The following is a 27749-nucleotide window of genomic DNA, read 5'->3' on the forward strand; positions in this document are numbered from 1 at the left end:
CCTACCAGGTTGTACTTACTGAGCTCAGAGCTAGGCTTACAAAAAAAAAATCAACCAGTAAGCAAACATATATTAAGTGCTTACTATCTATGAAGCACTGGGATTCATGTTTGAGTTAGGTGCAGAGAAAAGGCAAACACAGACCCTGCTCTCAAGGAGCTAAGGTTCTAAAGGAGGAGACAACATTTGCACAGATCTGCAATAGTTTATATGGAAGGTACCCAGAGGCATTAGAAGCTGGGAAAGGAGTGGAGGAAACAGCAAGTAGGTAGCGGGAAGACCTCCAGGAGGTATTGAGGAAAGTCTACACAAATGTCAGAAAATAGTCCCTACCCTCAAAGAATGTAGAGTCTATTGGGTCACATCCAGACTAGTTGGTGAGTTAAAGTTGGACTTAAAATAATTTCCTTTGAGGAATGCCTGAAGGACTCTGGGATATTTAGCCTGGAGAAGAGACTTGGGTGAGGAGAATATATCTTCAGGCAGTTGGTTTCATCTAAATGGAAGAGGAATTAGTCTTCTTCAGCTCAACCTGAGAGGGTACGATTAGAGTGAGCAGGTAGAAATTACAAGACGTTACAGGAATTTCAACTCAGTATAAGGCAGAACTTGATCGAAGTAGATAGAACACACTATCTCAGTGGGTGCTGATGTTTCCAGAAAGAAGTGAAAGCAGATGTTGATGGTGCCTTGCTGAAGAGAACACTGTATTCCTTAATCATTGGCACCTGTGACGGAGTTACTGTTCCAGTTTCCTGCCAATTCTTGGGTCCTGTGATTTGTGATTCTGGACTACTGATCCATTGAAATCTAGAAATAAGACAACAAAAGTAGCTTTAGCACCTGCTTTCCTTGGAGGCAGGGACTGTTTACTTTTGGGGTTTGTATGGCACACACTTTTAGCCTGGTACACAGGTCCTCCTAATAAACACTTGTTGAATTAGGGATAATAGGAGTATATTATATGTTATGTTATGTCGTGTTGTGTTATATTTTATTGTATTATATTGCACTGCATTACATTATATTGTATTATATTGCATCGTATCATTGTATTGTATCATATCATATATCATATTACCAAGTACGATGGACATGAAAGATGATAAATTCCTTGAGGAGGAATATGATATTATCTTTCAGATTTGTAGTCCTAGCTTGAGAATAGCATCGCCCATATAGTAGATGCTTACTGTTTGTTGACTTGTATTCAGTTGTATGATATTTAAAGAAAAAAACATAGAAAAACACAGAATAGTATGGACAAATGGATTGGCATTCAATTCAATCCAACAAGCATTTCTTAAGGGGTTATTATACATCAGAATCTGTTTCAAGCACTGGTCACACAAACACAAAATAATGTAAACTGGAATGCCGATTGTAAAAGACTAGAAGATGGAAATACATTTTCTTTTTTATTATATAACTTTTTGTTATAAAAATAATGTGACAAAAAACCCCTTACTTGGGGAAGAGTCCCTGAAGTTTCTTTCCCTGAATGAGTAGCACACAGTATTGTCTGGCATATAGAAGGCACATTGTGTTGAGCTGAACAGAAATCCTAAATGTTGAGGCCAAGAGGAATCAACCTTAGAGGAGCCTCATTTTATAAATGAGGAAATTGAGGTCCAAAAAATTTGAATGAATTGCCCGAGGTTTCAGAAGCAGGATTTAAACCCAAGTTCCTCCTTCCAAATTCGGGAGTTTCAGTGTGTGGTGATGATTAAAATCCAAAGGAGAGGGGATGTCCGACAGGAGGAGAGCTTTCCCCAGACATTCACAGGTTAGACAAAATAATTTTTAACTGCAGCCTCCTCCTACCTCATTAATCTGAACCTAGAATAATAAGGGAAAAAATGTATTGAGATTACTTCTGTATTTAGAAGAGTGTGTGATTTTCCTTCTAGGAAAATAGGGGAAGCCAAATCACTAGATACATTCTGAGCACGTCAGACAATTCGGCTGGGACTGGTTTGGGCACTTTTACTCACCTGGAACCCTTCCAGGCAGTATTCTCTCCTTGAGGGCCAGGCCGTCTAACTAACTTTCGTATGTACTCTTCCCCTTCCCCCGCCCAGCACCTTCCACAGTGATATAGCATAACAGCTTTTCAGAACAAATTTTGAATCCAGTTGAACCGAGGAAAACTACACCAAACCCAGGAGTGAGAGAGTGACCAGGTAAATAGTCTTCATCTTTTTCATTTCTATGATCTGGGGGGGGGGGGGGAATAGAAGGATTGTTGTAAAAAGAACAAGAGATGATGACAGCGTACCATCGAATTCACACAGATTGTGAGAACTGGAAGTATCGGAAGGAGACGAACTCTGGAAGATTGGGAGAAGCAGATCTGGGTTCAGATTCTGTCTGGGCCACTTGTTTACTCACTGGCAGACCTCGGGCAGATTTCTTAATCTGTCCAGGCCTTTATCGAATCTGTAAAATGGGGGCTCTGCACCAGATCGCCTCTCAGGTCCTTTCTGTTTGTCTCACCCAAACCCCTCATTTTTAGAAGTGAGGAAACTGAGGCCTGGAGGCCTGCAGCTCCTGGTCCGAAGTCATCTAATGAAGGAGAGGCAGAGATGGCCCTAGGACCAAAACTTTTGATGTCCGTGGGGATGAATGGCCTTCCACCGTGACCATAAACCTTGTGAAAGGGAAACTTCGGGAATTCAAAAGCGAAAGCGTTAAGAAGGTTGAGGAACGCGAGCTGGAGGCCTTCTCCGTCCCTACGCCGCCCCCTAGAGCAGCCAACCTGTGGCCCAGAGACTTAGGGGAGAAGTTTCGGGCGTTCCTCTCTCTTGGCCCGGACACCTCTCTTCTGTATCTAACAGCTCGCTGAGCCCCTAGCATCCTTTCTGAAGAATCATCAGTGCTGCGTCTGCCTTCCCTGACGGACGGTCAGAGAGCCAAGCATAACCCTGGGGCCCACCGCTCCTCATCTCACTCCGCACCAGGGTGTGCCAGCACGCTGGAGGCTGGGGGCATGGGGCGAGGGGAGAGGAGGAGGGGTGAAGAGGCGGAGCCCACGAAACGGAGCGGAGCCAATAACAATAGACTCCGTTTGTTGTTTCGAGGAGGTTGTCATAAAAAAAAATCTTGTTGGAAAAGTAATAATAGTAGTAGTAATAGTAATAAGAATAGTGGCTTTTGGAGCACGATGCTCCTTAAATGCTGGGGGTTATTTTTTTTTTCCTCCGGGCAATAAACTTCTCTGAACTTGACCCAGAAATCAACACTACGGAGTAGTTCGGCAGGAATTCCAGGAGTCCAGAGGGACCCGAGGAAAGAGAAGAGGGTGCCAGCTCACGGGTCCTTAGTCACCGCTGGCTGGGGCGTCAGGGAGGCCATGACGTCTTGGCCAGGAGTTACCGAGAAGCAGGGCCGAAAAATGCCTCCACGGACCTAATTCATTTGGGGGGCATCTGGAGCGGCGCGAGCGCACACGCGCGCGCTCATACACACACACGCACACGCGCGCAAACAGACACGCACACAGACACACGCACACACACTCACACGCACACAGACACACGCACACATACGCATCCTTCCCTTGGAGTTGGGTCTCATCCTCTTTTGTTTTTCTCTGTTCCTGGTCATGAGACCCGGAAGTTTAGGGTTTTTTTCTCCCCCTTCTTCTCCTCCTCCCCTCTTCTCTCTCTTTTCCTCCCCCTAAATCTATCACATGGCCGAGATATAATAAAAACAGAAAAATGGCGACGGTCACGTTGTGGCGAGTCTTGCTGCGTCATTAGATAATCTTCGTGCAAATATCAGGAAGAACAAAGGGAGAGGGGGCCCGGAGCCCTCGGGGGTCGCAGGTGGGTTAGGGGGCGTCTGTCGGGGCGCTGGCCCGGGGCGCTGCGGGCCGGGGACGGTGTGTGCGGGGCTCTACGTGTGCCCGCGCGCGCCTGTGTGTGTGTGTGTGTGTGTGTGTACGCACGCGCGCGCGTGTGGCTCGCCAGGCGTTGCGCTCCGGCGGGGGCTGGGGGCCGGGTGCCGCCCGCCGCCAACCCGTGCCCTGGCCCCCTCGGGCTTTAGGGCTGGAGGGTCGGGCCAGCGCAGCCCAGCTCACTCCGCACCCATCGCTGGGTCTATCCGTGCTCGCGCTCGCGCTCACGCACACAGACACACAAACACACACACACACACACACACACCCGGGGCGGTTGCGCTGGGGGCGGAGACCTGTGTGTGTGTTGTGTAGTGTTGTGTTGCGTTCCGTTGCATGGTTGTGGCCATTACTCTGGCTGTGCGCCCCGCCAGGGTGCGCTTCTTCAGGCCCCGCACGCCCCCCTCCTCTCCTCCCCCCCATCGCAGCCCGGCTGGCGGCGGGCCCGAAGCAGCCCCGCCCTCCCCCCCCCCCCCCACTCCCCCGGCTGGGGCGGGCGGGGCAGTCTGAAGGTGCTGAGCCAGCGACTCCCCTAAACCCCCCCCAGCTCCGGACCAGGCTCCCTGGCCGAGGGGCGCCCGCCCGCTCGCGGCCACTCCGCCCGGCCCGCTGGCACTGCCCCCGGCGCCCAGGAGCGCCCCCCCCCCTGGGGCTCCCGCGGGCACACAGGGGCGCGAGGGGCGGGCGGGGGCAGCACCGCCCCCTCCCCGGGATCCGGCCCGGCTGGTGCCCCAGGGTGGGCCCGGGCGGGGGCTGCGTGGGGCTCAGCGTTGCGCACTCGCTTTCCTGCCCCCCACCCCTCCCCCGCCTCCCCGGGGTGCTGGCTAGGCTTCCTCGCTGTCCGCCGGCGGTGGCAGTGGCGGTGGCGGCGGCGGCGGCGCAGCGACTGTAAATAGAGCCTGCCTGCATGTTGTTTACATGAAGGATCCGGCGGGAGGAGTCTTCGAGGAGGGGCCGAGGAGGAGGAGGAGGAGAAGGAGGAGGAGGAGCGGGGTGCAAGGAGAAGGAAGACAGGACTGAGTCCCCGCGGCCACCAGCACTGCCACCGCTGCCGTCGCCACCGCGTACCTGGGCTCGGCGCCAGACAGACGAGACGGGATCTCGCCCCGCACGGATGGATGGACGGAGCAGAGCGGACAGGGCTGGGCCCCCGGGTAGGAAGGAGGGAGAATGGGGGCGGGGTGGGGGAGGAAGAGGAGGGGGAGGGCCAGCCTGACATCTTCAGCCCGGGACCTGCCACGCAGCTTCTCTTGGGGGATGAGGGGGCGCTTGGAGAGAAACGCGAGAGAAGCCAGAGACTTCTCTGCGGGTCCAGGGAGCCCCTCTCGACCCTCAACCCCACCCCTTTGCCTTGCTTTCCCCTCAAAGGACTAACCTGTTTATTTCTATTCAGAAGCTCTTTCGAGGCAGTGGGGGCTAGTTGTTTTATCAGGATAATTATTTGTGTCTTTAATACTATGATCGTTGATTGAGTTTAAAGATAGGGGTGGGGAGGGAATCTGAAGGAGGCCCCTGCACTTGGCCGTAGCTGACCCCTAACTAAGTCCCCTCTGGCTCTTTCCTGGTGGGGAGCTCAGCTCTTTCCTCTCACTCCTGCTCCCTCCCCCCAAACTGGTCTCTTCCTTCTTTTTTCTGTCATACCAAGGACCACACCTATGCCCCCACTTCCCAGGTCTTAACTGGGCCGAGAAATAAAAGATTCCGTGTCCCCTAGCCCTCCTTCCCGATCGTCCCCATCTTTTTACAACCAGCAGAAACCCATTCCTCCTGCTGTTTTGGCCTTCTGGCAACCTGAACACTATAAATTAGAGTTGAAGACAGGTAATATGTGCATGTGTGTAACTGTTGCCCTGTCAGCTAATGAATGGCAGGTGCTCTTAAGAAGAAGGGAGAAAAGAGGCATTCACTCTTCCCTTACTTTCTCCATTCTGACATCCCAGGAGGTATCCCCAGAGTGTCTAGAGAAGACCCCTCTTTAAAAGCCCACATTTGCCCTCCAAGCCACCACTACCAGGAGACTTTAGCCCATCCTGTCTAGGAGACTTTAGTTCTAGAACAGGGAAGGATCCTCACAAGAGGAGGATGTTGGGAGCCTGGTGCCTTATGCTGATGGACTTCGAAGTCAGAGAAAGGAGGGTCAGACAGGGAGAAAAGCATCTGTTGCTGAGAACCCACGTTCTGTGTGTTATTCAGGGAAGGCTCCTGGGGGATGCACTTGGGTACCCAGACCAATGAATGATTGATGTGGTGGTCTAGAGATGTAGTGAACGAATTATTCATGTGTTTGGATCTAGCAACAGCAAACACTTTGGGGGCTGGATTGGAGAGGCCATTCAGAACATCTTTTCTGAGTTCTGTTATCATTAGAGAGGCATGAAAGAGAGACTGTAGAAGCAGTGGGAGGTAGAAGGGAGGGAGCGTGGCAACTGGTCATCTTTAAGTTAAGCTGTTAAATATAGCTTTCCTGAGATGACTAAGACCCCAGGCAAATCCGGAACAATGTCACTGACTCAGGGATTGCCCAACTTGGTCACCGAAATCTGATCCACATTTTTGGACTGGATTTCGTGCTCCCTTCCCTCACTGAACAATGCAGGATGCTCCTCCCTAACAGTAGGCCTATTAAGATGGATAAATCTTCCACAAGATCTCCATCATCATTTTCCATCCTGGAGGTATTGAAAAGGAAAGCCCTGTAAATAAGACAACACCTATTAGCACACTGCCGGGCACTGTGGGAGTGCTTGGAAGGTATCACTTGATTGAAATAGGCTGAGTTTGTACTGGACAGTAGAGACTTCATTTTTTTTAACCATCTGCTGACTGCCACTGGGCCGAAATGGAAGGCAATGGCCCCTTGGGCTAATTCTTATTTCATGTTTATAGCCACCCCTGGTATGTCCACTGCTGAGTTCTTTGTAGAGGGATCTTTTTCTATGGTACAATTCAGGAAACTGGGGAGCTTACCACCTACTAGGCACACCTGGTTTCCACAAATCAGGTTTCCATAGGGCTTCTCTGTCCTGGCCAGACAGATTGACACCTTTTCTGACACATTGACAGAGCTGTCAGAGGTGATAAGGAGGAGAGATGTGTTTGGCCTCACAACTCGGCCAGCTGGAGGCTGTCTTGGTTAAAACCGCTCAGCACCTTTTACTAGGGAGGATGGGAGGAGGTCTGGATCTGTGACTTCCTATAAGTTCTTTGAAGACAGGGATCATAAAATCCTAGAACTAAAGCTGGAAAGAAGCTCAGAGGACATTGCATTACTGGCACCACCTTCTTTTAAAAGAGAGGCTGAGAGGCTCAGTGGATAGAGCTCCTGGCCTAGAGTCAGGAAGACCTCAGTTCAAATCCAGCCTCAGACACTTACTAGCTGTGTCTCCCTGGACAAGTCACTTAACCCTGTTTGCTTCATTTCCCTCATCTGTAAAATGAACTGGAGAAGGAAATGGCAAAGCTCTCCAGTATCATTGCAGAGAAAAGCCCAGATAGGGTCACAAAGAGTCAGATATGATGGAACAACCACAAGGTTTGTTTTTTTGTTTTTTGTGTTTTTGCAGATGATGAAGTTGAGTCCAACAGAGGTTATGTGATTTATTACACAGGCAATAAATATGAGGGGCAGGGTTGAATCCTGGGGCACTGACTTTGTCTTTCTGTGCCCCTATGTCCTTCCCTCACCCCGCAAAGAAAACAAGGACTGGGTGTTTGTGTCTTTGCATCCCCAACACCTCGAAAATATGGGCAGTCAGTAAATTCCCTCCTTCCGCTGAGGAGGAAGAGCGCCTTAGCCGCGCTGCACAATCTGGGAGAGATGCCCGGATGATTTGTCGAGGGTCCCCAGCCCCGACAGGGCGTCATCTCATTGGATCCTCACGAATTCCTGTGAGTTCGGGGCTACAGGTGTCGAGATCCTCCGTTTACCAACCAGAGCATCACTCCTTGTGAGTTTGAAGGGACCTTCCAGTCAGCTGGCTTTGGAAATGGGAGGGTTATTCAGGAAACCCTGGGTGTGAATCCTGCCTCCTTCCTTCTAGCTCTGTGCCTCTGAGCAAGTCACTTTGCCTTTGGTAGCCTGTATTCTCATCTATAAATGGAGACTCTCATAGCACCTGGGTCAGGGGGTTACAGTGAGGAACAATAGATATAGTCGTGTGTGTGTGTGTGTGTGTGTGTGTGTGTGTCTGCATACACATACCTACACACACATTTCTACTTTTTAACCTTTAAAGTGCTGTGCTAATGTTAGTTCAAAGGTCATCTGGCCATTGCCTACCTTTTACACGTGGGGAAACTGAGACCTAGAGGGCCAGGGCTGATATGTCATGGATTTTGAGATTTTGACCTAGTGGGAGTTGTGTTGAATGAGCTCCCCTCCAGGGCTAAATCCATAAAGGTCAGCAGGTTCACCTCTTCATGTTACCGGTCTGAAGGGGGAAAGAGGTTTGCCTTAGGTTTTGCTGAGGCTTCTTCACCTCAGTGCTTGACACATTGTAGACACTTAAAGAAAGCATGTTCATTGAATGCCTGGTCCCCCAGCCAGTAAGTTCCAGAAGCAGGATTTGAACCTAGATCTTAACTCCAAGACTTGTCCTCTGCTCATTACACTGTGTTGTGCCTTTTGCATTGACCCCTATTTAATTTCTCTCTCTTTCCTCCTTTCTTCACTTTGGTTTTTTGGCCCTCTTTTCTCCTTTTTGTCCCTCTTTCCATTCCTATCCCTTTCTTCTTGCCCTTCTATTTCCATTTCTCCTGACTGATGTCGTTTTACAGTAGGATTCGGGTTGGGAATTATCTAGGGCTAGAAATGTACAGCCCTCTATCACAGTTAGGGCCAGACCCTCCCCAACCATTTCATTCACTTGATCAAGAGTGGCAAAGAGCTGAAAGCAGAATCAGGGTTCACAAAGGTTTCTTAGGGACCTCCCCCTGGGAATCTTACACTTGGGGAGGGTCAGTCTAATCCAGGTGGGGAACAATTGAGGGAACTTTAGATACAATTTCATAACTGATTATAGCAGAAAGGGACCTTATTGACCATCTGATCTATGCATTCATAACCTGAGATCCACAAATTTTAAACATATAGATATAGATATATAAATAACCGGGTTTGAACATAATTGAATTCTTGTATAATCCCATATCCATTTAATTTTATGTATTTAAAAACAAGATTAATAGAAGGGCTACAGGTTTCACCAGATTTCCAGCAAAGGGGGTCCAGGACACACACACACACACACACACACACACACACAAATTAGATTTAATCCGATTCCTCTTCCTAACCTCCTTCTTTCATTTCACAGACAAAACCAAACAAACCCACAACCCTTTTATGAGTTAAATACCAATTTAGGAGAGTATTAAACTGACCTTTATATACCCTTTAAAGTTGGCAAAAACCCTTTACAAACACTTCATTTGGAGCCCAGCATGATCCTGTGAAATGCCATTGTGCTTATTTTGATGATTGCTTTACAGAAAACTTAAAAGTCTGAGTGGGACCTCAGACACCATCCACTCCACTCTCCCCAAGCCCCCTACATTTTATAAGAGAGGTACTAAAGTCAGAAAAAGTAAATGACCCACCTAAAGTGACGTTGACTGACTCCTATAGAATCTTTGTTTAGGGCAGCTACCTAAGAGCACCAGGCCTGGAATTGGAAAGACCTGGGTTCATATTCAGCTTCAGTATACTAGCTCTGTGACCCTGGGCAAGTCATTTAACCCTGTAAAATGAGCCGGAGATGGAAATGGCCAAGTACTCTAGTGTCTTTGCCAAGAAAATCCCAAATGGCATCACAAAGAGTCAGGCATGACTGAAAAATGACTCAACAGCAAGGGATGGCACCCCCCTTGAACCTTCCCCACCATACCTGGCAGAGAGCTATCCTAGTAATGATCTCCACCCCTTCCTTGCACGTGTATTGCCCATGTTTCAGGGTAGAGAAATTGAGGCTCGGAGAATGTGTGGCCCAACTGTCCATTGAACTCAGGTGTCCTGAGTTCAAGGTCACTGAATCTCAGTGAGTTTGCCAGTACTGGCCTGATGACTGTCCATTAGGGGGCTGGCTGTGAAAGTCAGAGCCTTTGTACGTAGCAGTCTTCCAGCGTTGGGGAAGTGACTGGTAATTGAAGACAGGCTTGGCTGTATTAAGTAAGGATAGGTCATTTGGAAATGGTGCCTGGGGAGCCTTCAAGCAGCCCCTTCCAGAAGATTACAACACAGAAGGGAAATAAGAATAAGAGGGAGAGCTGAGCAGTCCAAAAACTGGATTTTGGATGAAAAAAAAAAAGAATGAAACCTGGGTGTGGTAGAAAGCCGAACTAAAAATATTCAGACTAAATACTTCTATGTTTAAATGAGGCAGGGAAAAAAAGACCATGTTATATAATGGAAGTAAATTTGGACCAGTCCTGTGTTTTGAGCACATTTTTAGTTTTATTAGAGATATTTTGTTTGACCTCAGATCCCAAAGTCCTGTCCAACATAGAAGGCGAGGCTTAGTCCCCATTCTCTCTTGCTGTACTGAAATAACAGTAACATTTACTATAGGTTTCTTTTTAGCACTACCATTTATGTAACTCTTTTTTTTAAGTTTGCAGAGCACTGTGTATACATATAACATATGTGTATAATACAGAAATATATTATGAATATATTATAAATATGTCAAATATAGTATAAATATAGAAATATGTTATACATGCATTTTATAATGTATTCTAAGTATATTTTAATAAAGTATATTCTGTATGTGCATATATGTATATATAAAATCTCACATGAACCTCAAAACAACACTGTACAGTCAGCACAAAAGTATTATTATCCCTGTTGTAAAGAAGTAACCAAGGCTCAGAGATGTTAATTCCATGCCTCTTCTCACCCAACTACAAAGCTTCAGAAGTAGGATTTGAATTCGAGTCTTTCTGCTTTAAAGTGCCAACACTCCAGGTAGGGAAGTCCTTGGAGGAGGGACTGGCTTGGTATCTAATCACCCCAGTTTTCCACAATCAGCTCTTTTTTTTTTTCAGGATAAGAGTAATCAGGATCTTCAGATAACATACTGTGGATACAGACTTGTGTTTGATGTGAGGACCTGACAGGACAATTCAGACCTTGAGCCTTCACAGCGCACATTTCTCTTTGCACCCTGAGAGTTGTCTCCTAAAGGGGAGCTTTCCTGGGGGAACTGGGGATCAGAGATTCGGAGTTGGAAGGGACTTTGTCCACCCTCCTCATTGTACAGAAACAGAGCAATGTGGCCCGTGAGCACAGGGGGAGAAAGTAGAAGAGCTGGCCTCTGAACTCAGGTCCATCCCCCCTTGGGCAGGTCCCTTTCCTCTGGTTTCTTTAGATGACAAGCTCCATGGCACACTGGCTGGATTTCCTCCTGGCCCCAGACCCACGCTGTTCCCCTCTACATTTGTCACCCTCTCAACCCTGTGTGGGCCAGGCTCTGTTATCCTCAGGGAACAGGAGTGGGATTTTGCTGCCCTTGTACTAACAGTGCTGATTTACATCAGCATACTTTGCATGATGTATTTCATTGGCATAGGTATGCAGGTGAACCTTGTTTGGCTCAGACCTCTAATTTTTAGGTTGAAAAAATAACAATGGCAAACAATTTGGTTTTAAAAGAAGACTCATAACACAATAAAGATAGCATTGGACGCGTCCTAAGCAATTAGTTTAATGGAAATATTTTGCTTAATCTCAGGTCAGATAGCACTGTTCAACATGGAAGGAGTTATTCCCCTTTTTCTTCTACTAATAGATTTAGAGCTGGAAAGAATGTTGAGGGTAACCCCCTCATATCACACAGGATGAAACAGAGGAATCCTGGGATCCCATAGCTAGTCTGCCTCTGAGGCTGGATTTGAATTCAGATCTTCCTGACTTTTTAATCCAGTGCTCTCTCCAAGGCTCACACCAACCCCTGCCTAGACATGAACTGGTCTTCTGAGTACATGCCTTTCCTCGAGTCGCTTTCTGTTCAGGGTAGGAATTGCTTGCTCCTTGGCACGAGTGGATTGGGTTGGTACAATTTGTTAATTGCTACCTGCTTACCTCTTACTCAGTCTCTACCTTTCTGAACCTTCTGAATCCTTCCAAGCATCCTTCCCCAATAAACTTCTGGGACCTTCCTATTGCCTAAGGGTTACAGACATTGTGTATATATTGTATATGCTTAATGTATACATGGTGCCTCCCTGATACAATGTATGTTCCTGGAAATCAGGCTGGTTTCACTTTTGTCTTTGAGAGAGAGTAGATGCTGAAGAAATGTTTATTGGTTGTGAAGATGCTACTTTGTAAGCTATATAACTCAGAGCAGTTACTAATATCCGCCATGGGGAGGAACTTGGAAAGTGTTTTCTCATGGGACTAGTGTTGGAGATAGATGGGCCCTCCAGCCCAATCCCTTCATTTTACAGATATGTAAACTGCAGTGCAGAGAGGGAGCTGACATGTCCAAAGCCACTGGTATAGCAAGTAGCAGGATCGAGATTTGAGCCCAGATCTTTATTGCAGCTTCATTCATTTCAATTCAGCAAGCATTTCAGTGCTCCTTATGTGTTAGGCCTTGGAGGTACATAGTCCAAGACGAAATAGCCCCTGCCCTCCTCAAGCTTACATCCTACTGGGCAGCATGGGAGGAGGCACATAACATGCCACAGGCTGCTTGGGCCATCAATGGACAAACTCTCCCAAGTTTATAGGGCCCGTTTTGTACCTGAATGCTAGTTCCTTACTAACAAAACTGTTAGAACCCTTAGGTAACTATTTCCGTTGGACAGTAATAACAGTTCCCATGTCTACAGTGCATTGAGCTCTACAAAGCACTTTTTCCCTGTGGCAGTTCTGTGAGATGAGGACAAGCATTATCTCCATTTTATGGATAGGGAAACAGGATCAGCTTACGTGACTTGCGTGAGGTTGCACAGCTAATTGGGGTGTCAGGACTTGAGTCGAGGTTATCAAATGCTTGCAGCCCTGCCAGCAGGAGCAGGGGCAGGGGCAAGGAGGATGTCTTCCCCCAGCCCTCATCTGCTGGGAGGTGGGAGCAGGGTCAGGATGGGGGCTCTGAGGTTGAGCAGAGTCAAGGGCCAGGGCCAGAGGAGGAAGTAAGGAGATTGGTGGGCAGTGGAGCACTAAGTTGGGGTCTAGAACCTCCTACGCTGGAGACAAGGTTCAAACATGTGAATGGCTGTCACGCAGAAGGCTGATTAGAGAATTTCTGCTTGATTCTAGAGGGGAATGAGTGGAAATTGCAGGGAGGCTACTTTAGCTTGATGTCAAGAAAAGCTTCCTAATGTGGGGAGGAGGAGGGTACTGAACTTGTAGTGAGGAAGGCCTGAGTTCAATTCCTCTTTCACACATTAATTGTATGACCCTGTTCAAGTCATCTAAGGCTATAAAGCAAGACAAAGCAAGAAGCATTTATCAAACACACTATGTGCCAGGCACTGGCACTGTGCTAAGTGAGGAACCTCTTACCTTCTGAACCAAGTTAACCTCTGTTGACCTCAGTTCCTTATCTGTAAGATGAGGGGGTTGGCCTGGAAGGCCTCTGAGGTCACTTCCAGCCCTGAAACTCTGATCGTGTGGCTCCTTTATGAGTCAGAGTTCCTTCATCTGTAAAATGGAGTGCTTGGACTATTCAACCCCTGAGTCAGTCAGCAAGCATTTATTGTGCCTACTATGTGCCAGGCACTGGGGATACAGTGAGAGACAAAAGGCAGTCCCTGCCATCCAGGAGCTCACAGTCTAATGGGGGGAGACAAACAAATATGAAAAAACAAGCTACATAGCAAATAAATAAGAAATGATTCAAAAACAGAAGGCACTAGAATGAAGAGGGATTGGGAAAGGCTTGTTGTAGGCAGTGGGATTTTAGCTGGGACTTGAAGGAAGCCAGTGGGAGGAGATGAGGAGGGGAAGCATTCCAGGCTTAGAGTATGGCCAGAGAAAATGCTTGGAGCCAAGAGAAGTGGGCTCCTCCTCAATGGGAAGGTGAGGCCATCACCCTCTTCTCAGGGTCAATGAAAAGAGGAGAGTTTGGCAAGATACAGGTTGAACTATCCCCCCGCCCAGTTCCCTTTCAACCCCGATGTTCTTTGATTCTGAGGTGGGATTTAGGGACATGTAGATCTCTCCCTTCCTTTAGGGACCATCACCTCCAGGGACTCCACGTTCATGGAGCTTTCCTGGATCCCACATCCCAAGCTTAGCTCTTCTTTGAATTTCCCTTGGTGCTCTTACCTCTCTCTCTTCTTTGCCCTGATCACATTCTACCTTGTAGCACATTTATTGTAGTTCTGGTAGACTGGAAGTTTCTTGAGGGCAAGATCATCTTCCTGATGGGACTGTTCTCTGTGTTTTCATCCTTGTATCTTTAGGATAGAGCTTTGCACACAATGGGTGTCTATTACATGTTTGTGGAATCACTTACCTTGACTTAGAAGGGTCTTTGCTACTGTCTTCCCTCTGCTGTGTTCTTCCAGAATTTGAGAGTGACCTCCCTTTCCCCTTCTCTTTTAGAACTGGGTCAGGGGAACAGCAACACTACCATTGGTGTAGAGACAGCTGGGAAGAGCCTTAGAGATAATCTGATTCAAATCCATTATTTGATACATGGGGAAATTATGCCCCACCTGCCAGACAACACAAGTTGCATCTCAGAGCTGGGGCTTCTTTTCCTTTTCACTTCTGGGTTGCCCCTTTCTTCTTCTACTTCCCCTTCATGACTACAGACTTCCCACCCTGGGGGTGGGCTGGGTTCAAGTGGGGGTGGGTAGTTGGAGGTGATATCTGTGAGAGAAAAGAGGAGGGAAATCTGCAGCAGCGATGGGGAGGGAAGGGAAAAGGAAAGGGAAAGGAAAGGATGGGACAGGACAGAAAGAAAAAAAGAGAGATGGAAGACAGGAGAAGAGGACAGGAGTGGGGAGAGGGGAGGTAGGGGAGAAGAAATGGTAGAGGAAAAGAGGAAATGAGAAGGAGAGGAGAGAAGGAGGAGGAGAAGAGGAAAGGATGATGTGCTCTCAGAAGCAGAAGTGAGGAAGGTGTCTGTACAACTGCACCATAAGTTATTTCTGAGTAATCTCTTTAGTGTAGAGCATCCATGTAGTTGGTATTGCTTGAGGCTATTCCTGGCTTGGCTCCTGATGCTACAAGTGAAGAAGCACATCTTAGTTATGTTATTTTATGGAAATTCATTGATTTTGGAACTGGAAGGGACATTAGACGTCATTTCATCCAACTCTCTCCTCTGACAGAGGGGGAAACTGAGGCCTGGAGAGACTACGTGATTTTCTTAGGATTCCAAGTCAGATCTTTAGATTATAAATCCAGGACTCTTAATGCTGTTCTGTGACAAAAATGGAAGGTTTAAAAAATGAATTTGCTCCCAAGAGGAAAACCTGTTGCAAACCACCGCTTTCACTCACCCCTCCCCCACCATTGTCTATAATTATCTATAATTATATAATAAGAAGCAGTGTTGAATAGGTGGTTGACCTTCAACTAGGGAAGTCCTGAGTTCGAGTCCTACTTCTTACACATGGTTGTGGTATGACTCTGGCCAAGTTACTTCAGCTTCCATTCTCTCTGAGACCATAGGTTCCAGGTCTGCATCAGCAGAGGGAGTTTTCACAAAACAAATATTGTTATTCACACATGCTTGGCCCGACATAAAAAAAAAAAAGATTTTTATTCATGACAAGAAAATTAACAGAAAAGACTAAAAGTTTCTGTTTGTTTGGGTTAAAGTACAAACATTATAGGGAATAATTTCTCAGAATAAAACTTAGAGTAACAACATGGTGTAGTTGATTGAGGGCTAGGCTGTTGTTAGTGCGACTTTTGTTCCGATCCTATCTTTGACACATACTGATGGGCTGAGCGAGCCTGGGCACTAACTTTATAATGCCCTTGGCAATCTCCAGAATACTTAGAGGGACACTGACTGGTCTGCTTTACAGAGGGAGTTTCCTCACTGGGCATTGCCTGCATGATTGAGATCATAGGTCTGGAATAATAACAAGTGTACTTTTCTAAGCTTATAATAAGTTTTGAGAGCCTGTTGATTTTCTTTCTGGAATGTGAATAGTGTTCCTCTGACTCCATTTCTAGCCACAGAATGAAGATGGTCTAACTATTTTTTGGCTTATCCTATAGATTCTTGCAAATAAGTGATTTCTTAGAGAGGCTGAAGAGTCAGGGAGTAAAGGGCCAGTTTTAGAGTTGGGAAGATCTCGGTTAAAGTCCTAACACATGCCAGCTATAGGCCCAGGGACAAATCGCTTCACTTTTAAGTGCCCCCAGGCAACTGGATAAGACTGTATCAAACAGGTTAACACTTACATTAGTAGAAGGAGCTTTCCACACCAGGAGTTCCTTATATCAAAGAAACTATAGATCCCTACCAGAAACAAACTCGGAAAAAAGCGAATATGGAAGAGTTTACCTTTACCTCATGGGAGGAGAAAAGAAAAAGTGAAATGAGAAAGGAAAACAAATGTCTAGTGGGCAGGACGGTCCAGTCCAGCCCCCAGAGCATTTACATTTGTTGCCAGGTTAATAGAAGGCACTTGAGCTTTGCAGAGGCATTATGGAGGCGGTAAAACGCTTGCTAATGGCCAGGCAGATAACTGTTAAGTAGCTCTGGATCGTTTATTTGCTGGAAGAAGTCAATGCTTCCCCTCCCCCTGCTATTTCATTATGTCAGGGCCAGGAATGCGCTTTTACAAAGGCTGACAATGGTCAGCTCAGAAGCGCGAGGCCACTCTGGGTGAGCCCAGTCATCCATCCTGTTGGGTCAGAGATCTCCAGTGTTATTCCACAGTAATCCCAGGTCTTTGTTTATGTAACACATGTTTATAATTTGGTTAAAAATGTGCAGCGATTTCCAGGAAGCCAGGAGTGCCCAGGCCAAGTTTGGGTCTTTGGCGCCCCCTCATGTTTTAACCAGCATACAGCAGCCACAATTGAGTGGATTTCGTCTGATTTCCTTGAACTTGAAGAACTTCCAAGGCTGCAAAGGATTCACCCCCACACCGTAGGGTTTCATTTCTGGAGAAATCACTTTGCTGAAGATCAGATGTAGTCACTTGTGCAAAGTTAACCTCACAGTCTTGACACTCCTTTTCTATTTAGGAGGAGAGAAAAACAAAGAGGGAGGAAATAAGGCTGGGACCAGTCACATTTATGCTTTTTTCTGCCTTTTATTAATACTCGGCATTCTTTAACACGAATTGATTCATTTATCAAAAACAAACTAAGTCCTTTGAAGTTACAAATATCCAGTCTATATAGTCTGCCTTTGAAAGATACATACTCAATTGAAGAACCTGCTTTTAATTAAACAACTTGCAATTCTTTATTTTATAAAGGTCCATTGGGAGTTATGGCCAAGTTAGATATGAAATGAGTCGCAGTTTTAAGTGTGCTTTTTGGGGGGAATGCATTACTAACCTATTTGTTAAAAGGAAGAAAAAAGGCATTCTGGAAATGCCCATTGGGATAGAGAGCTACCATTGGAACTATAAAAGTCTGGGTCACACCAGCTGTGTATCCCTGGGCAAGTTATGTGATCTCTCTGTTCCTCAGTTTTCTCATCTGTAAAACGGGGATAATAATAGCACCACTTTCAAAAGGCTATTGTGAGTGTCAAATAATTTAATTATGTAAAGTGCTTTCAGCAGGAAGTTGCATGATACCTCGTAAAACACGGGAGGGGCGGGGGGGGGGGGTTGGGAGACAGAGGACCAGGATTCAGATCGTGGTTCTTTTGCTTGCTGTGTTTGGGATGGTGAGCAAATCACTCAATCTCTCTGGCTCTCAGTTCTCTGCTTTGTTAAATGAGATTAGACTTGTTATTGTTCAGTCATTTGGCCAGTTATGTCTGACTCTTCACAGCCCCATTTGGGTTTTGTTGGCAGACACTGGAGTGGTTGGCCATACCCTTCTCCCACTCGTTTTATAGATGAGGAAAGTGAGACAACAGAGTGAAGTGACTTGCCCAGGGGCACACAGCTAGGAAGTGTCTGAGGCCAGATTTGAACTCAGGAAAAGGAGTCTTCAGTATTTCAGAGTGGGATAGGATCTCAGAGGCCGTTCAGGCCAATCCATATCCTAAAGAGACTCCTCCCTCTATCATACCTGGCAGGTATAAGATTATCCAGCTTCTGCTAAAAGAATTGCAGTGAGGGAGAAGCCACCAGCTCTGAGGACAAGCAGGCCACTTTGGAACAGCTCTCTTTGCTAGGCAGTGTTTCCTGATCTGCAGCTCTTTGAATGTCCCGTCCGTTGTTCCTGGCTCTACCCTCTGTGGCCAAGCAGAACAAAGCTCTCCCTTCCGCAGGATTCCCAAGCCCAGGTAGCCAGCCTGTGCATCTTTGTGTCCTGGCTTGACATTTTTCTTGAAGATAGTTAATTCCTCCAACTGTCTCCATGCCACTTTCTCTGTAGGATTTTGGTGTGTTTGAGTGCCTTGCCTGTCTTTCTTTAACTGGTCTCACAACAATCTCATAAGGTTGGTATTATAGCTTTTATCAGGATCCACGCTACATATGGGAAAATGAGGCTCAGAAAAATAGAAGAAATCCTGGGCTTCCTTCCAGCTTGAAATCTACAAGCCTCATCTTAGACCATATAAAGATCTGCTGGGCACTTAGAAGGCATTCACCAGGCATTCATTCACAGAATCACAGATTGAGAGCTGGAAGGACCTGAGAGGCCTCCTAGCCTAACCTCCTTCATTTTACAAGTGAGGAAACAAAGGCTCAGAAAGGCCAAATGACCTGCTGATGCTAAGAAATAATACACTCTAAGGTTTGAGAGTTCACCCCTCATAGAACTGTGGGAGTCAAATGCATGATAGCAAATGATGCATGTGCATGTCTATACACACACAAATACATTTTATATCTATGCATTTACATACATATATATATATATATATATATATATATGAGGGAGGAGAGAGAGGGAAAGAGAGACACAGAGAGAGAGAGGATATTCATTTAGGAGCTAGGTGGTGCAGTGCCTAAAGTGCTGGCCCTAGAATCAGGAAGACTCATCTTCCTGAGTTCAGATCTGACCTCAGACACTTAATAGCTGTGTTACCCTGGGCAAGTCACTTGACCCTGTTTGCCTCAGTTTCTTCATCTGTAAAATGAACTGAAGAAGGAAAGGGCAAACCCCTCTAGTATCTTTGTCAAAACAAATGGAACCATAAAGAGTTTGACACCACTAAACAATAACAAACAAAAATTGTGATAAATTCTAAAGACAGAAGAAAAGGCAAGCAGGGCAGCCCCTGCACTCCAGGGGAGGAAGCTGCATTTTTATGTATATGTATTGGCAGCATGGTGTGGGAAGGAGAGAGAAGAGAGATTCCTGATTCCTGGCAAAACAAAGGCAAGAGTTCACCAGGAGATTCTTTCCTTTCTGATTGTTTTTTAGGAATTCTGGAAGTTGCCAGGTACACTTGACCACCGTGCATTTATGGCCCTTGAAAAGACCATAAAGGACTGAGATTAACATAAAAGAGGAAAAAGATGGTTGTGAGTAACAAAACACAGGTGGAGGGGTAGACTTAGTTTCGGTATCATTCTCTGCATTGTTGGCCCGCTGTATGTAATGTCTATAATAATTGCTGTTTACTAATTTCCTTTTTCTCCCTTCCTAGAAGCACATGCAGTTCTGGCACTTGGCATTTTACCTGTGGAAAGTTAGATATGTGTGCCCCCCCCCACACACACACACCAAAGCCCTGGCTCGGGGATCTGAGACCTGGCCGGTGAGACCACTTGGGGGTCTTAGATCGGGGTCGGAGTTTCCTGGTTTCCTAGTTTGGGATCAGGTAGGTGCTGCTGGAGGATGCAGGGCGGTGCAGATATGGAACGATGGAACAGCTGGAGAGTCTCCTGCCTGGCAGCCGTGTTATCAGAGGGAGGTGGCCCACATCCTCATCATCCATCCCATCCCTTTCTCCGGGATTCACCTGGGCCGGCTCCCGTTTGAGTCTACCCGCTTGCGGGGCTGCCCCCCTTTCTGCCACCAGGGAGCCCGGCCTTCAGCCCGCGAAGTCTAGGAGAGCACGTGAGCTTGGCGTTGGTGGCAGAGCAGCCGCGATGACTGACGGGCTGCCCTGGCTCAGTTATCACAGTGCTGATGCTGTCCGTTCTCAAGGTACAGTACTGTGATAACTGAAGGATGGCGGCCATCTTGCCACCTGGTCACCTGGAGGCCGGAGCTGTGGGCAGTGAGGTGAGCAGGGATGAGAGGCGCAGAGCCGGCCAGCCCCTGGCTTGTTCCTCTGCCGCCCGGTCACTGGGGGTAAGTCAGTGCACCTCTTCTTCAACTCTCTGTGCTTGCCGGCCATCCCCTTCCAAGCTGGCCTTCCCAACTGCGAAGTCAGCATTGCGGAGACATTAATCTGACCACGTTACCGCCAAGGGAAAAATGCAACAGTTCCCAAGCTGGCATCTAAAGCCCTCCAAAATCTAGCTCCCATCCCTTTTCTTTCCTTTTGTTTTTTTAAACCCAGTGTTGTAAGGATCAAATGAGATATTATTTATAAAGCAGCTAGCACACGTGATACCTGGCAAACAGTAGGCATTTAATAAGTGCTTATTCCCTTTAACATTTTTCATTCAACGAAAATCTATTTTTCCCCTCCAACCTTTAGCCATGGCAGGGGAGGGAGAGGGGAAGAAGGGAGGAATAACCCAACCCTTGTAACAAATACATGGTCAAATACTACAGATTTCCTGCTCTGGCCATGGCCAAAATAAGCCTCGCTCTACATCCTAAGTCCATTATCTCCCTTTCTAAAAATGTTTCTATTATAAACCTCCACACACTCTCAATTCCAGCCAGCCAATTCATTTCCCAAACTTAACATTCTAAACTCCTGTCTCCCTGTCTTTGCATGGGTTATTAGCCCGTGCACAGAATGCACTTGCCTCCCTGTAATACCTCAGAAAAAGCACATTGTGGTGTCACCTCTTACACAAAACTTTTCCTCAATCCCACCCTACCCCCAGTTGTTAATACCTTCCCCATCCCCAGATTATTTTGTATTTACCTGTATATGTGTTAAGTTATCCCTGTAAAGTGTAAGGTCCTTGAGGGCAGGGGCATTTTTGCCTTTGTTTCTACAGTGCCTGGCACATAGTAAGTACCTTAAAAATGTCTGTTGAATTTAATCAAATAGAGGATGAAGATAAAATGTGATCCTTGTTCATTTTGCAGCAAAAGAAATGAGCCCTGCAGAGAGAAAGCGCCTCGGTGCTTTCAGATCATCAGGGGAGGAGGACCATCAAAGGAGGCTTTTCTCAAATAAGATTCGATCACCACATTCTCCAGCTCATTATTGTGGAAGCCTGAGGCCCCTTCCGGCTCGTGCTGCTAGAGCCTGTGAGGACACTTCCCCTTTCTGAAAAGGCTGCCTGAGGAAAGAAAGTGAACATTGCCCCGAGGAGGGGCCTGCTAATCCTGCCTTAATGCCAGGGCCCCCTGCCTTGGAGGGGAATGAAGGGTTACCTTCTTTGAGGGGCTCACAAAGAAAAAAACCAGCCCGCGCCTCTGATGTCTTCTTCAGATGTTTCAAAGGAAATCGTGTGTGTGTGTGTGTGTGTGTGACAAAGAGAAGGAGAGAGTGTGTGTGTCAGTGGGTATGTCTTTTGTGAGTGTATGTGTGAGTGCACATGAGACTTGTTTGTATGAGTTGTGTGAATGAGACAGTTATGTGAATGTGTCTGTTTTGTGAATGTATGTGAGTGTGTATGTGTGAGTACATATGAGAGTTGAGTGTGTATTTTTTGAATGTATGTGTGTATGTGAATGGGTGTGTATATGAGATCATGAGTTGTGTGTGTGAAGTGTGTGAGTGTGAGAGAGTGGGAGTTTGTCAGTATGTGAGGAGAGTGTTATAAGAGTGTGGGTGTGCATATGTGGGTGTGTGTATGAGTGTGAGAATATGTGTGTATTGTGAAAGCAAGTGTGTATGAGTTTGTATATGAGTGTAAATTGTTTTGAAATCTTACATGTCTGTTATTATTATCAAGGGTCAAAACCTAATGAAGAGGCAGCCCGACACTGTGCCTGGAAGCCAGTCTCAGCTTAAAGAAGTCCTGGGTTCGAGGCCTGCCTCAGACAGATCCTAGTTGTGGTTAATGTGTGTATACACACATGCATGTAATATGCACACGTGTGTGCATTGTGTGCACATGTGTGTCTATCTCCAGGCCTGCGGTTTCATGTCCAGGGAAATCCTTCACTGGGGCAGATTGACAACTGTTTTACAGCTGTTAGCTAGCATGCACAAAATTGCTCTAAGGATTGCAAAGCAGAGTAAAAAGATTTCCTCCCCACAATAGCCCTGGGAGGTAGGTACTATTATTATCCCCATTTTGCAGATGGGTAAAACTGAGGCTAAGGGAGGTTAAGTGATTTACGCAGGGTCACACAGTCAGGAAGTGTGTGGGACTGGATTTGAATGAAAGTCTCCCTGACTTTTTAAGTTATTTGCCCAGGGTCACATGACCCAAGTGTGTCTGAGGCAGCACTGGAATCCAGTTCCGCTATAGCATATGAGGCCTTTGGCGAGGATGATGGGGCAACAGGAATAGTGATGATTAATTAAGTGTCCAAGTTTGAGCTTAGAACCCAGAAGCCTTGGGTGCAAATCTTCCCTGTGACACACACTGGCTGTGGTTAGCCCCCTAGGATTTGCCTAATAAGAGTGATTGGTCTTGTAGCTTTGTGACCCTGGGCAAGTCCCTTAACCTCTGAAATGAGGATTATCCTGACATTGTTAGGAAGATTAAATGACATCATTTATGTGAATTAACACTTTTCAAGGAGTGCTTTAAAGCACTCAATAAATGTTCATGGTTATTTCCACGTATCCTTTTCAAGATTTGCAAAGCACTTTACATTGCCTCATTTGATCTTTATAATAACAATGAGAGATAGAAACTATTATTATCATCTCCAGTTAGCAGATAAGGAAAGTGAGGTCGACAGGGTAAGTGACTTACCCACGATCACCCATCTAGTGCCTGATGTGGGATTTGAACACAAGTCTTCCTGATTGCCAGTCCAGCTCTCTACCCACAACTTCACCCTGCTTCCCTGCTGAGTCACAGACAGCTGCTGGTGGTGTTGGTCAAGGGAGTTCCCACACTAGGAGTTCCCTATGCTGATGAAAACATAGACTCTTGACATACTTTTCCTGGAAGCCTAGGTTTCTGGTGAATCACAAATCCATTCCACACTCCCATAAATGACAGTGATAATTGCCGTTGACATAACATTTTGATGGTTTGCAAAGCACTGAAATAGTATGGCTTTTGACCCTCACGGTGATCTGTGAGGCAGGTGTTACAGCTCTCATTGTCTCCTTTTTACAAATGAGGAGACTGAGGCCCTGGGAGATGAAGCTACTTGCCCTTGTGCACAGTTAGCAAGTGTCAGAGTCAGGATTTGATTCTAGGATTTCCTAATTCCAAGTCCAAAACCCCATCCACTGTGACATTTTTAAAAATAGATTTCAGACCACAGTATGAGAAAAGCCTGCAGTGATACCAAGCCCAGGCGAATTTCAAGGCATCGATAAGCTTATATCCTTGTGGCAGTGAGACCTTACATGTCTCTTTCTCCAGTGATAGAGACCTTCCCCACAGGACTCATGAACCTAAGGAAGGACCAGAAGAGGGCAGGGTGAGAGACCCCAGCCAGCAACTGCGCCCTTATTGCCAGAAGGCAGCAGCAGTTTCAGTCCCTTCAAAACTTCCAGTTCCCAGAAGGAGGATCTGATTGGCAAAAAGCGCATTGAGGTTCCCCCACTAACCAGACATGGGAAGACCTCGCGGATTGGCACGCCCTAAGGAAGGGAAGTCCAGCGTACAGCTAGAGGTTCTGACTTCACTTGGGACGTCGAGCACAGCAGTCGTTGTCTGTTGGCTGCCGTTTCCACATCTGTGAAATGAAAGGGTTGGTCTATATCGCCTTTAGGATTCATTTTAACTCTGAAACTGTGATCCTGTGGGTACAAATGAAGGAACTGTCATGTATTATGGCAACCTGTGGGAATTACTGTGTGCGAGGGGCTGACTGTGTTAAGCACTATTTGAGCCTTACAGCAACGCTGAGGAGCTAGCCCTCATTCTACCAAGCTACAAATTAATCATTTTAATAGAAAACTCTCTCAGGTGTAACCCACAGTTCCCTGCCTTATGAAACTGAGTGATCTCGTTCCTTAAGTGCTTTCAGGGGAGCATCAGCCATTGCCTTGTGGATGCACGTCTGTGCCTTTATGCTTTCGGGGAATTTTAGGGGGTTTGTTTTTCTGTTCTGTCACTACACTCTGGGAGTTTTATGGTCTTTCTCTTTAGAATCACAGATTTAGACCTCTAAGGGCCAGCAAAGATCAGAGGATCCTATGCTCTCATTTTACAGATAAGGAAACTGAGCCCCATCATGTATGAGCAGCAGGGTCTCATGACCCCAAATTCAGATCTCTTTCCTCTGTGCCTCACTGACCTTCCTTATTTTCTGCTTCCAGACAGAGAATCACAGCAAGGATCTCAGCTAGTCCAACCCCCTCATTTTAGAGAGGAGGAAACAGACCCAGAAAGGGTGAGCAACTCACCCCACATGGCACAGCCAGTGAAGAGCAGATCATCTCCGACTGCAACCCCGATGCTGCTTCTGCTCTGCCATAATGTAAAATCCCAGGCTTCAGTGGACTGGAAAATCAGACTTCTCATTAGAATGGTGCCTAGAATGCTAGTGAAGATTAAGGGCCTCGTGTCTTCTGTGAGTAAAGTGAGTGTTCTACAGGACGTCTCTTTTGGATTTCCAAGCAGCTTTAAAAAAAAATTCTCTTGGAGTTTTCTGCCACAATCCAAATTGTTCCAGTTAAATGGCTCTGGGGCAACACAGTTCTAGTAAGAGTATTCTCTGGCTGTGCAAGACATTGGACTTTGCCTCCCAGGCTTAGTCTCACTGGAGGACACCAGGTGGCCCTCACCGCTGAAGTCTCGGCTCTCTCCAAATCATTCTCTATTAGTCTCTTTGAAGGTCATCACTTAGAGTCCTTCTCATCTGTCCTGGTCGATCCCACACAGCCCTCAGAAGGAAAAAGAAACAAGGCCAGGTGATGATTTATTTGGTCATTCCACGAGGCAACGTTGAGCAAGCCCTCATTGGAGTCTTGGCGTGGCCTTGGACCAGTAATGTGACTCTGGGGGAGGCATTCCTACCTCATCCCCCTCCCTCCTGAAATGGATCCTTTGGGCAGAATGGTCCCCTAAGGTCTTATCCAACCCTTCCCCCTTGGTGTTGTTTTCCCAGACATCCCTTCCACATTCTTGGCCCCTGTAGCCACTGCAGAAGCCTCTGCCCCATTTCCTGTCTTAAGCCACAAGAACTGAGAATTCCGGCGAATGTTCCAGCTGTGTGCTTTATGTAAGAAGGTTGAGTCTCACTCTCCTTGGCCAGAAACAAAAAAGGCACTCTGACCATATTAGTAAAGATGAATTTGAGCCTGGGATGATGGAGGCAGTGGAAATTTACAAAGATGCCTTAAGGAAGACATGACTTAGGCTTTTGATTTTTTAAAATTTAATTTAATTTTTAACTTTTTAGCTTTTTTTGGAGGGCAGTTGGGGTTAAGTGACTTGTCCAAAGTCACATGGCTAGTAATTGTGTCAAGTGTCTGAGGCCCAATTTGAATTCAGGTCCTCCTGACTCCAGGGCCGGTGCTCTATTCACTGCACCACCTAGCCGCCCCTGGGCTTTTGATTTCTTGAAAGATTCTAAACATGGGGTGTTTTGTCTTGCAGCATAAAAATAATAGCTGACCTTTTCAGAAGCCCTTAAAATTTGGGCAGCTAGGTGGCACAGTGGATTGAGTATGGGCCTGAAGTCAGGAAGACTCATCTTCCTGATTTCAAATCTGGCCTCAGATACTTCCTAGCTTCATGACCCTGGGCAAGTCATTTAACAGTTTGCCTCAGTTTCCTCATCTGTAAAATGAGCCGAAGAGGGGAAAGATACACTCCTGTATCTTTGCCAAGAAAATCCCAAATGGGGTCACAGTGAGTGGGACATGACTAAAAAAAAATGACTGAACAACCAAAAGGTTGACAAAACACTTTTCATATATTTATTGCCTGTCTTCTTTGACCCTCTCCAAAGCCCTGTGGGATAGACATTACAGACATCAGTATCCTCATTTTACAGATGAAGAAACTCAGTCTTAGAGACATCACTGTTCAGTGTCAAAGGTAGAATTAGAACCCAGGTCTTCCTGAAGCATGTACATGCAGCCAACATTCTTGTCATTGGTCATTCCCTGATGCCTGAAATGCATCCATTTTCATTTCCAACTCAAGACCCGCCTGTGATTAGCATCATCCCTTGCAAATTGTAGGAGATGATTACATACTCTTTTCATTAAAATGCTTATTGAATGACTGTTCAGATACCACCTGCTGCACCTTGCTCTCCCCTGTCCCCTTTGCCAGCATCCTCCCTCCTGACTACCTTGCATTTATTCAGTATTCGTTCTGTATATATTAAATGTGTCTGTGGCATCTCCCTGAAGGAGCAGGAGCTCTTTGAGTATTGCTTTATCTTTTGGGTTTGTAACCCCATTACCTAGCACAGTTAGCAAATATGTGTTCGTGGATAGCTCTAACTGCTACTTCTTGGGGGAAGACAGAATGCCTTGTATGTCCTTATGCTGGGTCCTACCTTCTGTGCCCTGCCCTGCCCTGGCCTTACCAACGCTTACATTCAATGCCATCATCAGGTCAAGTTTTTCATCTTCGGGGCTCCCCTGTATGACCTCGACTGCAGGACCAGGCTCAGTGATTCACGAAGGCAAGGACAACCTGGGGGCTGGAGCTAGTCTGGAATCCTCCCTGGGCTTTTTCCTACCCAAGCAAGATCCTACTGGTTCCCATTTCCTGTAAACAGCAACAAAGGCCAAAACTTTGGGTCTGTGGAAGGAACACAGGAAGACTTGCCTAGGCCTGGAAGCCCTTGGCATCTTCAGAACAGCAGCTAATGAGACCTTGAGGGGGTGGGAAAGTGACTCATTTTTAAAGAATCTGCCTTTTGGTATTCTAATAGGGTTAGTGTGAAGTGATGAAAGAGGGGGAAATCTGATGGGGTTTTTTCCACTGACTTGGATTTTCTAAACAAGTGTTGGGGTGGAGTGGGGCTTTTTTTTTTTTTGGCTGCTATTTTCTCTGCGTTCATTTGGTGGATAAGGATGCAGCATAGCATTGTGGATAGAAGGTCAGCTTCTAAGGCAAGAAGACAGGTTCAAGTCCAGTCTTTTATACAGTCTTGCTATGTGACCTTAGGTCAGTCCGTGGCCCCCAGGAAATTCTCTAAGACTCTACATCCTATTTAATAATAATTGTAAAGTGCCTACTATGTGTCAAGCCCTGTGCTGGGTCATGGGAATGCAAAGTACAAGAAGATACAGCTTCTGCCCTCAAGAGGCTGGTATCCTGTTGGGAGGAAACAGCATGTCCACAGATGGGCACTCCCCCACACTCGGGCCCAGTATCTTCAACTGTGAAATGAGGTGACCTAGGTGCCCTCTAGGACCCATTTCTTTGTCCCATTTTCTGAAGCTGTGAGTAAATCCAACACAAGTTCCTAGTGAATTTCTTTAGCTACTCTTCTCCCATGGGTAATTTGGAGAGCACAAGCATGATGATGGGAGGGCATGGGAAAGGGCTCTGGGAGGAGCCGAGGAGGCCCGAGTCTGATGTGAGCAGGGGATGAGGGACAGGAGAGGCAGGA

At 46.5% G+C, this 27749-nt stretch overlaps 2 long non-coding RNA genes across 5 annotated transcripts; one reads left to right on the plus strand and one right to left on the minus strand.

Moving 5' to 3' along the window:
• Window positions 1–35: 35 nt before the first annotated feature.
• Window positions 36–5070, minus strand: LOC138164895 (uncharacterized). The gene is made up of 2 exons (XR_011169219.1): window positions 4967–5070; window positions 36–810 (listed from the first exon to the last, which is right to left on the minus strand). It is a non-coding gene; the product is annotated as an uncharacterized lncRNA (long non-coding RNA).
• On the plus strand, window positions 2009–27749 carry LOC138164894 (uncharacterized). 4 transcript variants are annotated; one of them, XR_011169216.1, is made up of 5 exons: window positions 2009–2183; window positions 2295–3827; window positions 4823–5052; window positions 19380–22309; window positions 24490–27749. It is a non-coding gene; the product is annotated as an uncharacterized lncRNA (long non-coding RNA). The 4 variants fall into 4 exon arrangements; XR_011169215.1 differs by having other exon boundaries at window positions 19380–27749; XR_011169217.1 differs by lacking the exons at window positions 19380–22309; window positions 24490–27749 and adding an exon at window positions 10946–11587.

The sequence above is a fragment of the Petaurus breviceps genome, unplaced genomic scaffold, assembly GCF_028583685.1.
Source record: "Petaurus breviceps papuanus isolate PSGF00001 unplaced genomic scaffold, PetGlider_PUasm1.0 207, whole genome shotgun sequence".
NCBI lineage: Eukaryota > Metazoa > Chordata > Mammalia > Diprotodontia > Petauridae > Petaurus > Petaurus breviceps.